Below are 13,289 nucleotides of genomic sequence, written 5' to 3'. Positions count from 1 at the left end.
ACACACACACACACACGGTGAGGCTCTTTACCTCGAGCACCATCTTGTTCTCCGAAAATAAATGAAACCCAACCAACAAGCTCGTGTCAACAGTGTGCTCGTACACGCAGCGCGGCCTCCGTGCATTTCAAAGCGGCTGCGGGCGTTTTCCCGAGCAGAGGGGGGGGGGGGGGGGGGGGGGGGGGGGGGGTCACGTCTTCGGGGCTCAAAGCACTTTGCTTCTCGGGGAAAATAATTCAAACGCAAGCCTGAGCTCAAACGATGTTTTTTCCACCTCTGCCGCGGAGGATAATGATGATGCCGTTATTGGCTCGCTCACGCTGCGTAACAATCCATATCCATTTACCCGCCGCACGGCAGCCGCTGCCTCACTTTGCTTTTCAGAAAAGCACTCGGGGAAGAAGAAGAACAGAAAAAAGGCACATATGACAATCACGCTTTTGCACTTTAACGACCTGAAGTATGTTAATAATAATGCAACTTTTCATCTTTTTTAAAGGAAGATTAGCCGGATCACTGACGGCGTGTGAGGTCACTTGCTGCAGTGGTCAATGTCGCTGCTGTAACCTGCGTTAAAGAGGCGAGCGCAGCTCTCACGTGTGTCATGTCTGAGAGCGGAGTACGAGGAGTAAAGAGTGAACGTGGCCTCCGAGGCTCCGGCTTTGAACCAAATTCGGGGAATTTGCTCGACAGCAGCGCCTTGTTTCTTTTCCTGGCACAGTGGCACCGATTTGTTTCTGGTTTCCGGGGGGTACGGTTACACCTGTCGGGAGGTCACGGGCGGGGCCCCGGGGCCGCCCTTAAAGGCTCAGTGCAGAAATGCTTCAAACCAAAGATTCGATCTGGGTGAGAGGATCCAGACATTTACTTTATTAAGTTTAACTTTCTTTACCGTCGTTTTGTCTTTATTCTTCTTGTTCAATAATCATTTTTCTTTTACTCTAATCTAACTATTTAACGTGTTAAATGTCAGCAATGAAATTAACATGTAGCTCGAGATTGCGACAAACGGGGGGTTTGTGGTCGTTGAATATACCACCTCTCATACGCCACTGACCTCTTGGCTCAAAATATATATATATTTTTGTTGTTGTTGTTCTATTACACACCATAGCCACGCCACACGCCATAGCTTACATCAGATGCCGTACTACGGTACGTGTCACACCTCAGCACAAATACGACCGTCCCTCAAAAGGAAAATCTGTCAGGACCTGGGAGACGGTTGATATCCATGGAAACCTGCAACTCTTGAAATTATAGACATTCATTTGAAGGAAAAGCTTCATTTTCAATTTGCCAAGTCACACACAGGCAGTGTTTACTGTACTCACATCTGCTGCACTATCAGTGAGATCATTCATAGGGTGGCATGAAAATATATATACAGTATATAACAAAAAGCCGTAAGGGCGCGATTATAACCTGCATGTGCTTGATCCCATATTTTTGGAATATCAATCGTGGCAGCAAAATGCAAAATACTTGCTGGGTCATGATAAAAAGGCTCCGTCGACAGGAGCGAGCTGCTGTTCCACTCACTCCGTTCAACGAAAAAGGCACAAAGGAAGATTCATTGACACGCGCGACGGCCGGCCTGAGTCAAGTCAGTGATGGATGAAGTAAAAAAATATAACTTCTCTCTTGGAATGCGCAAACTCTCCAGAAGGATTCATCATTCCGGGAGATGCAGATACACAATACAGATCAATAGTTGAAAGTTTTTAGTTGTTTTTTTTAAAGGGCAGACGGTCGTATGTGACAGTACAGATATGAGAAAACTGTGTTTATCAGCGGTTCATGTAGAGTTTTCTACGGAAGAGTATTAGGACCAGGAATAAAAAGAGGAAAAGTGAGGGGGAAGATTTTTTTCATTTATTTCACATTTCGGCAATAAAGTCGCAATGTTGAGATTAAAGTCGAAATGTTGAGATTAAAGTCGCAATGTCGAGAATAAAGTCGCAATGTCGAGATTAAAGTCGCAATGTGGAGATTAAAGTCGCAATGTGGAGATTAAAGTCGCAATGTCGAGAATAAAGTCGCAATGTCGAGATTAAAGTCGAAATGTCGAGAATAAAGTCGCAATGTCGACATTAAAGTCGCAATGTGGAGATTAAAGTCGCAATGTGGAGATTAAAGTCGAAATGTTGAGATTAAAGTCGAAATGTCGAGAATAAAGTCGAAATGTCGAGATTAAAGTCGAAATGTTGAGATTAAAGTCGAAATGTCGAGAATAAAGTCGAAATGTTGAGATTAAAGTCGAAATGTCGAGAATAAAGTCGAAATGTCGAGATTAAAGTCGAAATGTTGAGATTAAAGTCGAAATGTCGAGAATAAAGTCGCAATGTCGAGAATAAAGTCGAAATGTCGAGATTAAAGTCGCAATGTCGAGAATAAGGCGAAATGTCGAGAATAAAGTCGAAATGTTGAGAATAAAGTCGCAATGTCGAGATTACAGTCGAAATGTTGAGATTAAAGTCGCTAGCGTTAGCTTAGCAAACTGGCTAACAGAACATCAACATCCGGTGGTTTGGTGCCGCGGAGAAGTGCTTCAGGGTCACAATGTTCGACTTTATTCTCAAAGTAGTATTTCAACTTCATTCTCGAAATGTTAAAAAAAAAAAAATTTTAAATCTCCCCCCTCATTAGTTTTCAGGCAGTTAGAGGAGAGAGCATTTCTGAATCGCAGGACTAAATTTGAGGCGACAACCCCTGGGGAGTCTTTTAAAACAACCAAGACGTGTCCTTCTGATTTATCGTAAGAAAACTGAAACATGTGAAAACACTGTGGACACAAGTGTCTCAGGAGTTATCAGTTGTTTTGCACTAGAGCAGCTCTCTCTACGCCTTTGTCTAGAAACCCGCCGCCTCCTCCTCGGCTGGCCCAGAGGCCGCAGGATATATGTGTGTGTGTGTGTGTGTGTGTGTGTGTGTGTGTGTGTGTCTCGGTCTAAGTGATGGCTTATTGCCAATTATGTCCACGAGGAGGATCCTCTTGCCGCCGTCTCTTCTCGCTCTGTTTACGACAGCGATGTCTGGTTTCTAATCGGGCCCCCGAGAGCCAGTCGAGGAGCCGAGCTTTGCAGGGCAGGGTCACGGTGGGAGGGAAGGTTGTGCCGTGGCCTTTTTAATGACCCTCAAATATGAAATACTTGATGGACATTGACACAGACAGTCATGGTTCCCAGGTGATGTATCCTCCTGACTCTGATCCTCTCTGGGAGTTGCTGTAAGCGTCAGCGAAATGTGGACGTTTATGGGTTTGAGTTTGAAACGACTATGGGATGGATTGCCTTGAAATTTGGAACAGACGTCCCCCTCAACCCAGCGTGAAATGTAATACCTACTGTACAGTGCGCTTTGGCCACTGACACATATTTCTGTTTATGATCGAATATCTGCAAAACTAATGACGTTGCCATGTATTAGAAGAGCACGGCATACCAACAAAATGGCGATCCCTTCGTCAAAACATTGCTCGATGGCGCCACTAGGGAGCACAAAAAACATAACCATACTGATATTCACAGATACACAGGTGTACAAATAAAGAAATTCAAGTATGTCGTCACTACACGTAATCTGGGATTTTACACAATCAAACACACTCAGTGGTGTTATGTCTCTTGACTTATTACCCGTGCACTAGGTATTGGTTTCACCCCCTGTGTGTGTGTGTGTGTGTGTGTGTGAGAAGAGAGATAAAAAGAGAGACAGTGGGGAAAAGAGCGCTGCACACAGCTCTACAATGAAGCAATGGCACAAAGTTAGTGGGGCCCTGTAAAAATAAGAGTTACGCATCATTATGTAACTGTTGCAGGACAAATAATGTATATATCTAGTGTATATCTAGTGGCCTATGTACAATATGCGCACATGGGTATCCATCGCCCGTCCATGCATGCGCACAAACACACACAAGCATCATATCCAATCGAACATGTTACTTTGCTTCCTTGTTTCCTGGGCGGACTCATTATATTAATCGTTCTCTCCTGTACTTATTATTTGGTTTTCGCTGAATAAAAAACTCTCACTGTGGAACAATGAGGTGAAAGGTGAGGGCACGTATCCACTAAAACCTGTTACCAACTCTTTAGCAACCAGAGGAGTTTCATGCCGTAGAAGGAAACAAATACATACATTTATCGCATTCAGTGATATTTATGCTCTGAAAAACAGTCTGTTCCATGTATTCCAAAACATGACCGCTGGCACAGAAGAGCGTGGGCACACACACACACACACACACACACACACACGCACACACACACACACACACACACACACACACGCACACACACACACACACACACACACACACACGCACACACACACACACACACACACGCACATACGCATTGACAAAAAAATGCAAACAAAAGCAGAGCATCCTTGAAAGAACTATCTTGAGGTCGAGCTGACATTATGTTTCTTTCTTCTTTTTTCTTTTACTAAAAGGCACCATTTCCGTGTTGGGTCTGGAGCAACCCCCCCCCCCCCAGCCCCTCAACACGAACGCGGATCTTCCCGCTTTAGCTGCCTGATGTCTTTCTTTTTTTTTTATCTTTATCTTTTCTTCAAAATGTTGAGTGCTGCTTATTAAAGTGACAATGATCAATAATGACTGATGCTGTAATTATAGGCCAATAGCAACGCTGTTCGACGTTGAATCTTAAGTAGGCTGAGGGGGGAAAACACACACACACATATACACACACACACACACATACACACTCACACACACACACATACGTACACACACACAAACATACACATACATACACACACACACACACACACACACACACACACCAAAAGCTGCTCCATCAATAGCATGTTCATCTCCAGCAGCAGTTCTTTGTCTTAATTAATCTTCGTTTCCAGGACAGATCCCTCTCACTAATGCACTTTTATCATTGCTCACTGTTATGCAGACCTATATATATATATATTTAAATACAAAAACATCCAGCGAGACGCTCCCTCTCTCTCTCTGTTGCACCTGAAGCCAGCGCCGCATGTTCAGTTCTGTGCGAGAAGTGAATAATGTATGCTGCTCTGTCCTAATTCCTCTGGCTCCGGGGTTGTTGTTCTTTTTTTTTAATTGTCTGTCATCATTTATGAAGTGTATCGACAGTCCGTGTGTCTCCGCTCCTGTACAGGCTTCACATCCCTGATCCCAGCGGCACCTGCACAGGGGAAACTCTTCAGTCTCAGGCCCAAGACCGGCCCACTATTCCCCCGGTGGTGGAAATAGAATAAAGGAAGCGACAGTTTTCTTTCAAATCGATATTTGCATGACATTAGCTAAGTCTGTGATTGGCTTTATGCTGGGCGATACTTAATCATTTAATTCATTTGATATTGTGCTTGCAAATAGGTTGAAAACACTTTAACGGACGATATTAGCCGAATTATTACACTGCTGCTCGTTAGGCCTGTATCTCTCTCTTCACCAGCTGCCACTTGTGTCTGGGAGTTTGGCAATAACGGGACAATTGTCCGAGTTCTTTTCTTCCCGACTGGCCCAAGTGAAGATGAAACGGCCCACCGGGAATTCTCCCGATTCTCCACATGATGATGATGATGGGGGGCCCTGCACTTAAATACTGTAAACGTTAAATGTAAAATACTGTAATTACATTTTTGGCAAGTCAAAAACTAACAATATGAGGACCCCAGGCATGACACACCCACTGCCAAGGCTGTGCACCGATCTGCTTTTTCATTATTTTGATTGAAAAAAAAAACAAAAAACCTGCAATTGGATCCACATCTGTGCCAAAGGAGACAATGAGTGCAGAAAAGGTTTTCAAAGGTTTTTATTTCGGTGTTTCTATAAAAAACCCGAATCAGGATGTTTTCCCCGTGCGCCGGCCGTAAAACACGGAAGATAGTAAAGACACTAAAACCGTCCATATAGAACGGAGGAGAAATGAAGGGTTGCGCTGTAATTCTCTGGTCGGGTTTGTTTATCCCTAAAGGAAATGTTTTTGTTTTATTTTTTATTGATTTGATTCATTGATCGTATAAAATACTGATCTGCGCCGCTCTTAAAGGCTGGCAAAATACAACATTAGTGTCAAAAAACCCTTTCACGTCAGTAGTTGGACAAAAGCTGCTGCCTCGCGAGTGCGTTGTAAAGTCACGTGAATCACCTCGTCTCACAATTTATCTCCTCCCGCAGAAAAACACGCCTTTAACTACTTTTGATGTATTGACTCGATCAGAATCAATACAACATTAAAGCGATCAATTGGCGATGCTGCTTTGTTTGCCTGCGAGCAGTTCACTTTAAATTCTGTTTTGCCAAAACCATGTTCATTGCAATAATAGCACCAAAAAAAAAAAGATTCTGTAAATATTTCATACACCTTTGTTTTGTTTTGTTGCTGTTGAATTAAATGACTAAAAGATGTTGAGCTAAATCAAAGAAATCGCTCATATTAAATATTCAAAAATGATATTCTCTTTTATTCCCCTCTGTGTTTTCACTCATAATATTGTAGTATTGTTTATATTGATTATGATATTGTCTCGTGTTACTGAGTTGACTTTCTTTACACAAGAGGCACAAGCAGACATTTTGGCGACACCAAAATGTCTTTCAATGTAATATTTCATGGCTGATATTAGATATTAACCCAAAATAAGGTGAGATCACGATCCTACACGTCAACTGACGACACAGTTGGCCGAAATGTCATCACAGCAAAAATCGCAGAAACAGATGGGACGATGCACAGTTACAGACTCAAACTCCAATAAGAAAATCACCCTCCTGATTTATGTATTTTCTAAAAATAAGAACATTGGAAGAAGGATCTAATAACCACCTTTGGTTCGGTGCCAATGTTTTTGCCATGTGTGCTGCCGCACTTTGTGGCTCAGAGTGGAAGATGTTGGAGCCTGCAAAACAGATTGCACATCTGCTCCCGAACACCAGACGGCTGGTGGTGTGGCAGAAGGACACTTGGAGAGCACGCGCCTCCGCCAAGGCTCGCGCCCGATCTCGCCTTGTTAAGGAACGTTATTGTGTGTCAGAATTGAATGGGTTCTGCGTTGGGTCGTGTCCCACCTCCTGTCCCACCCCGCGTCCCACCCCGCGTCCCACCCCGCGTCCCACCTCGCGTCCCACCTCGCGTCCCACCCCGCGTCCCACCTCGCGTCCCACCCTGTGTCCCACCTCGCGTCCCACCCCGCGTCCCACCTCGCGTCCCACCCTGTGTCCCACCTCGCGTCCCACCCCGTGTCCCACCTCACGTCCCACCCCGCGTCCCACCTCGCGTCCCACCTCGCGTCCCACCCCGTGTCCCACCTCCTGTCCCACCTCACGTCCCACCTCGCGTCCCACCTCCTGTCCCACCTCGCGTCCCACCCCGTGTCCCACCTCACGTCCCACCCAGCGTCCCACCTCCTGTCCCAGCCCGTGTCCCACCTCGCGTCCCACCCAGCGTCCCACCTCCTGTCCCACCCCGTGTCCCACCTCGCGTCCCACCTCGCATCCCCCCCTGCGTCCCACCTTGCGTCCCACCCAGCGTCCCACCTCCTGTCCCACCTCGCATCCCACCCAGCGTCCCACCTCCTGTCCCACCTCGCGTCCCACCTCGCGTCCCACCTCGCGTCCCACCCAGCGTCCCACCTGTCCACAACATTTCATGGAAATCAGTGCAGGAAAGTCCCATTCACCCATTCACACACTGTCAGAGGCAACTTAGGGCTCAGTGTCTTGCCCAAGGACACAACGGCATGTGGATTGCGGAGCCACAGTGAACAATCCTTCAAGAGATTTTTCCCCAAAAACACAATCACCTGTTACCATTGGCCCCGAGACTTGTCCTTGACAACGCTTTCCCGCAAATCCGTCCATAACTTTTCGAGTAATCCTGCTCACGAGCAAACACAGAGACAAACCGAAACCAATCACGTGACCTCCCTCCGTGGACGTCATGAGTTCCTTCTCTGAGATCCATCGGTTTCCATAAATTGTCGCAGAAGCCTGAAGCAAATTCATGATATTTCGTCAGAATTGTCGACCAAATTTCATTCGGGGTTTTTCCCCCCGAGTGGAGGCTGCATGACATTACAGCTCTGTCAGTACCAGAAGACGCAAGATGTATCTGAAAAATGTTTCCAGCAGCATTTTTTCTCTTTTTTATTATGCAAAGTTTTCCACTAAAGCCAAGAGGAAAAAACTTATGTTGTATTTTGGCCTTTTTTCAATTTTCTTTTTGGCATTTCCACTAATCTTTTTTTTTTTTTTTAAACAGATGGATGGTGGTGCACTCATCTTCTTCCACATTTACCAACATTTTCTGTCCTGACTACCTGCACAACCCTCTTATTTGCATAAGTGGGAGGAGGCTCTAATAAGAAAAATGTCCTCCATAAATCTTTTTTGAATCTATCATTGATTTAGCAGGACCGGCTCTCGGATGATCTTCGGCTGCTAGCGATCAATGCCAACGGCGACCTTCGACCCTCGGTGCTTCATCAGAACTGCTCCGGAGCCGCCTCCCACGCATCGAGGCGGGCGGCAGCGCATTGATCTACTCGAGACGCTCGCCCCGACGCCTTGTTACAGAACTTTTCCACATTAGCGTCCCTGATCTTTGGCTGTCGGGGGGTTGTCACAGCTGCTCCTCTTCCGCAGCCACAGTTGTCACATTAGCAGCAGCAGCGAATGTTGTCACATTATAATGAAGCCACGGATTCTTTTATAGGGCACCTTTGGTCTGTCTGCTGTTGTTTTGGCAGCTATGAAAATGTTCTCTCCCTAATTAGACTTTTTCTCGCCCGTATCTCGCCAATTATCTCGCATCCGGAGCAAAATGAGTGCGTTTGTCGGCGTGTGTTTGCACAAAAAGTTCCGTCTCTGCTCTCCTCTGCTGCGGAGTTTCATAGCACTCATTATAAATATAAAAAAAACACTGATTGAATGGAAATTACAATTTCACTCATTACGTGACGGTATTAAGACCTTTTGGCTCCGCTAACGAATCAGCGGGTTGCTCATTTGGAGTTGCAGATAACGGCATCTCTCTGTGAGTTAGCAGACCTGAGGCTGAGCAAGTTCTCATTATATATATATATATATATATATATATATATATACACATATGACTTCACACCCGAACCCAGGTTCCTAAGTCCACTCACACTAAAGCCTGAGTGAACCCTGACTCAGGTTCTGTATTCGTTTTGCCTCGTAGCTGCATTTCTCTAGGTTTACATCATCATCATCATCATCACGTATTCAGGTGTTTCTGGTGCAGCTCTACTGTACCATGCACAGCAGACCACACACACACACACACACACACACACACCCAACACAGTCAACACGGCAGGATATGCTGGTGTTTGTCTTGTTTGGGAGGAGAAGTGAGCGGCGATAAGGAGCCGTGATCCTCTTGTGTGTTTACGTCTCTATCACAGCAACCTGACAGCAGTCATACTCTTCAAACAAGGACAGATGGCTTCCAGGAAAGTGGACGAAAAGCCGGCCTCCCTCTTCGTCCCTTGTCCCTCTGTCCGTCTATGGTCCCATGTCTGCCACCTCCCCGTCGTTCAGTGCTTTTTCTGCAGACAGAATACTTACCATACGCTTCTAAACTTCACGTTAGACTCATGCGGCCATTTGGCAGGGGAACCTTCATAAGGAGGAGAAAGGCACAAAGTCCTCTTACCTAACAGGCAATGGCATAAGGGTGTAGGAGGCTGATCCAGAAATGACCCACACAAGCATTTATTTGTAACAAACACGGTTAAGTTTAGGCCAGTGATACTTATTAAAACATCTTCACGGCTAAAAGAAGGTGTCCCAATTCAGGGACCGCCTCCTTTGGAGGCTACATTTGACGACCGATTGCGTCACGGCGGCGCAACTCGGCCGAGTCATTTTTTCGCAGGCTTGAAATGCGGCCCGACAACTTGGATTCTTCCGTTCCAGAGCAACGAGCGGGTCCAGTGGGTGGATCCTTCCCGGCCGAAAACATAAGCCAGGATACGTCACCTGTGACGAACGTGGCGACTCAGCGACGACTGACAGACCTAGTTGGTGAGCTACTCTAGCTGTTGAGCTAGCAGCTACCAATTGGTAACATGCTAGCATGAGTCAGTCACAATAGTTTTTGAGTTAGCTGCCTCGCATAGTCCTTAACTACTACAATTGCTTCACTTCTACCACTCGCTATCAAGAGTAGATTACATTTTTGATACTTTTACCTCTCAAGTTTCAGCACAACATGAATTTGCACTGACTTGTTTTTCATTTTACGTGTCTGTGTTCAATCCTGTTTTTTCCGGATGTTATTAAATATTCGATTCTATTCAGCGGCCTGACCTCTTTTCTCCTCTTTTCACTGGGAAAGATCGCAAAGTGAAAACTTTTCAACTGTCTTGTCTGCTACTGCGAATCGACGTCTTTCTAGGACATTTCGTGGGGTATGTGGGAATTTCTGATTTTGTGCATCTGTTTGTAATTTAGATTAAGAGAGAAACAACTTCGGCTGAATTAATTTGCACATCTGCAGCTTCTCTGACACTTTGCACATCCACTTTATTTTTCATGAGAGCTCTATGATGAGTCGCTTTCTCTCACATTTACTGGTGCCTGTGAAAGTCTGCGTGAATATATGAGCCTCAGTCTAAAAATGCATTTCCTTTCTTTTAATAAGTGGTGAATGACTTCTCCTGTCTAGTCACTCCTCACACATTCAATCCTCTGTCAACACAATCTAAAACAAACTGCCGGAGGTTCCTCGCACACTTTTCTGTTGGGGATGGTGGATTCCCTAGAGAACAGGTAACTCTGTTCGGGTGAACACGGGCCAGACGCTGGTTCCCTTGACTCACCGAGAGGCAGTGGAGCGTCCACTTCTATCTCACACGCTGACAAGCTTCCACCCGGCTATCTCATACCTTTCATTTTAGGGGTTTATGAACTCACACGCATGCATCAGTGAGCACGACGCACGTGGGGAATGGAAAAGTGAAAACACACCTCGCTGCTGGTATGGCTTCCTCTTTCAAGTCAGACTGTTTCCTGCTTTTACTCAAGTAGATCACTTTAATCCATTTTTTTTTGAGGTTGTTGTTTTTTACTGTAGTTTCTATGATTTCTACATTTTAAAGAAAAGTCTTCACTAAACTGTAAATGTTCAGGTGTTGAAAATTCCATAATTAATTTGACAAGAACATTTGTCATCTGAGTGGATGTTTACCTTTCTTTGAAGTTTCTGGTTATTTATGAGTTGGATCTTATTTTTGAGATCTTGGCCACATTTTATTAAATTATTTCTGATGACAAGCTTATTGGGAAGATCTGAGAGATCTGAGTGTCATTATAATAATGGTGATTAGGGGAAAAACTGGGAGGGCTCACAACGACTGTGCCCCTGGACGATCCTGCGTGGGGCACTGCAGGAGGACCTGGTGCCAGAGCTATCTAGTCCTTTTTTAACCTAAGAGAGTTGTGTTGGTGGGGTACTCCACCAAAGTTGTCCCTTGTTGACTCCAATCCTGTATGTGATATTCATGGGCAGGATCCGAAGGCACAGCCGGTGCCGAGAAGAGTGTCCGCTTCGGGGCACCTCAGGACTGCAGCTCTGCTCTTTGCAGACGATGTGTTCCTGTTGGCGTCGTCAGAGACCTTCAGTGTGCAGCTGAGTGTAATTCAGCCTCGATGACACTCGGAAGGGCCTCGGCCCTCTGTTTGAAAATGGGAGATTGCTCCCATTGGGTGGGGGATGAGCTTCTTGCCCCAAGCAGAGGCATTTTAATGTATCTTGGGGTTTTGTCCACGAGAGGCAGTAAATTGGAGCGTGAGAGGGACAGACGAACGTGTGGCAGCAGTTATGAGGACATTGTACCAGACCGCCGTGGTGAAGATGGAGTCGGAGAAGCGGAGCAAAGGTTTACGAGTCGATCTTCTTCCCAACCCTCACCATACGGTCATGAGGTCTGGGCAGTGTCTGAAAGAAAGGGATTGCAAATACAAGTGGCTGAAATGAGTTTCCTGCGCAGGGTGTGGGTTCATCCTGAAGAGCTTGGACATCCAGATAGAGCACAGGGTAGAGCCTTTGCTCATTGGCGTCGAAGGGAACCAGTCGAGGTGGTTTCGGAGGTCTGATTAGGATTCCTCCTGGGTGCGTATACCATTGGAGGTTTTCCATGCATGTCCAACCCCCTATGGTAGACTCAGAACTCTCTGGAGGTCTTACATATTCCATCTGGCCTGGGAATGCCTCGGGATACCCCAGGAGGAGCTGGAAAATGTTGCTGGGGAACGGAACATCTGGAACTCACTGCTTAGCCTGCTGCTACCGAGACCTGACCCCAGTCAAGCATTAGAAAACGGATGGATGGATTGACGGATGTTCACCTTCAGTTTGTTCACCAAATAAATTTGTATAATCTGGAGGTTTTTTCTAAACCTTACTACTAACATATTTCATATTCTCACAGGTCGTACATGATATCTAATGATAGGAATTATGGTAAAAACAGATAAATATAAGGCAGGTTGTAATATACTAGTATTGTTTTTCAAGTTAAAGTTGACAGCAAGGCTTATACTTAGGGTAGTTTACAGGATTTCTCATTTTACTGGGATTTTTTTCACCTGACAGCAATGTTTTATGCGTCAGATGTGCCGAAATACCAATGCATATGTGCATACACCCACAGATGAACACACACACACACACACACACACACACACACACACACACACACACACACCACATTTCAAAATCCAATTAAGCTGGGGCTGTGGGATCTGGGCCCTACATGCCAAATGGCTTTGAGTGTCTGCACGTCATCCGCAGTGCGAGACAGCTGACAACAAGATTACTGCCATGAGCAGCGCATTTGTGCTTTGGCCTGGTGGTAGCATATTATTAGCACGATAGAGGAGAGCCAACGTGTCCCCCCACCATGTGGTGACTTGTGTCACTTGATCCGAGAGAGGAACGATGAGGATAAGCCTTTGTTTCTCTGCGCGTCGTCGACGCGTGTCTGATTTATGTGTTTGTACATTTGTGCTTGAACGAGGAGGCTCGTGTGTCTGGTTTGTCGACTGCAGCAGTATTTGTGCAGAATCAGATATAAACAACCGCCTTTTTTAAATTACAGGTATATCATGATATGATACACGAGTCATCCGTCTTCTTGCAAAGGCAAATCTCCCCCAAATCAAACCAACGTCTCTGAGCGAGAGAACTCTGCATTAAGTGTGGAATTGCACTGAAAAAAACAACTGCTCAAAGAGTGATTGTGTCTCG

This window comes from Scophthalmus maximus, chromosome 5, assembly GCF_022379125.1.
Source record: "Scophthalmus maximus strain ysfricsl-2021 chromosome 5, ASM2237912v1, whole genome shotgun sequence".
NCBI classification, from domain to species: domain Eukaryota; kingdom Metazoa; phylum Chordata; class Actinopteri; order Pleuronectiformes; family Scophthalmidae; genus Scophthalmus; species Scophthalmus maximus.
This window is presented reverse-complemented; position numbering follows the sequence as displayed.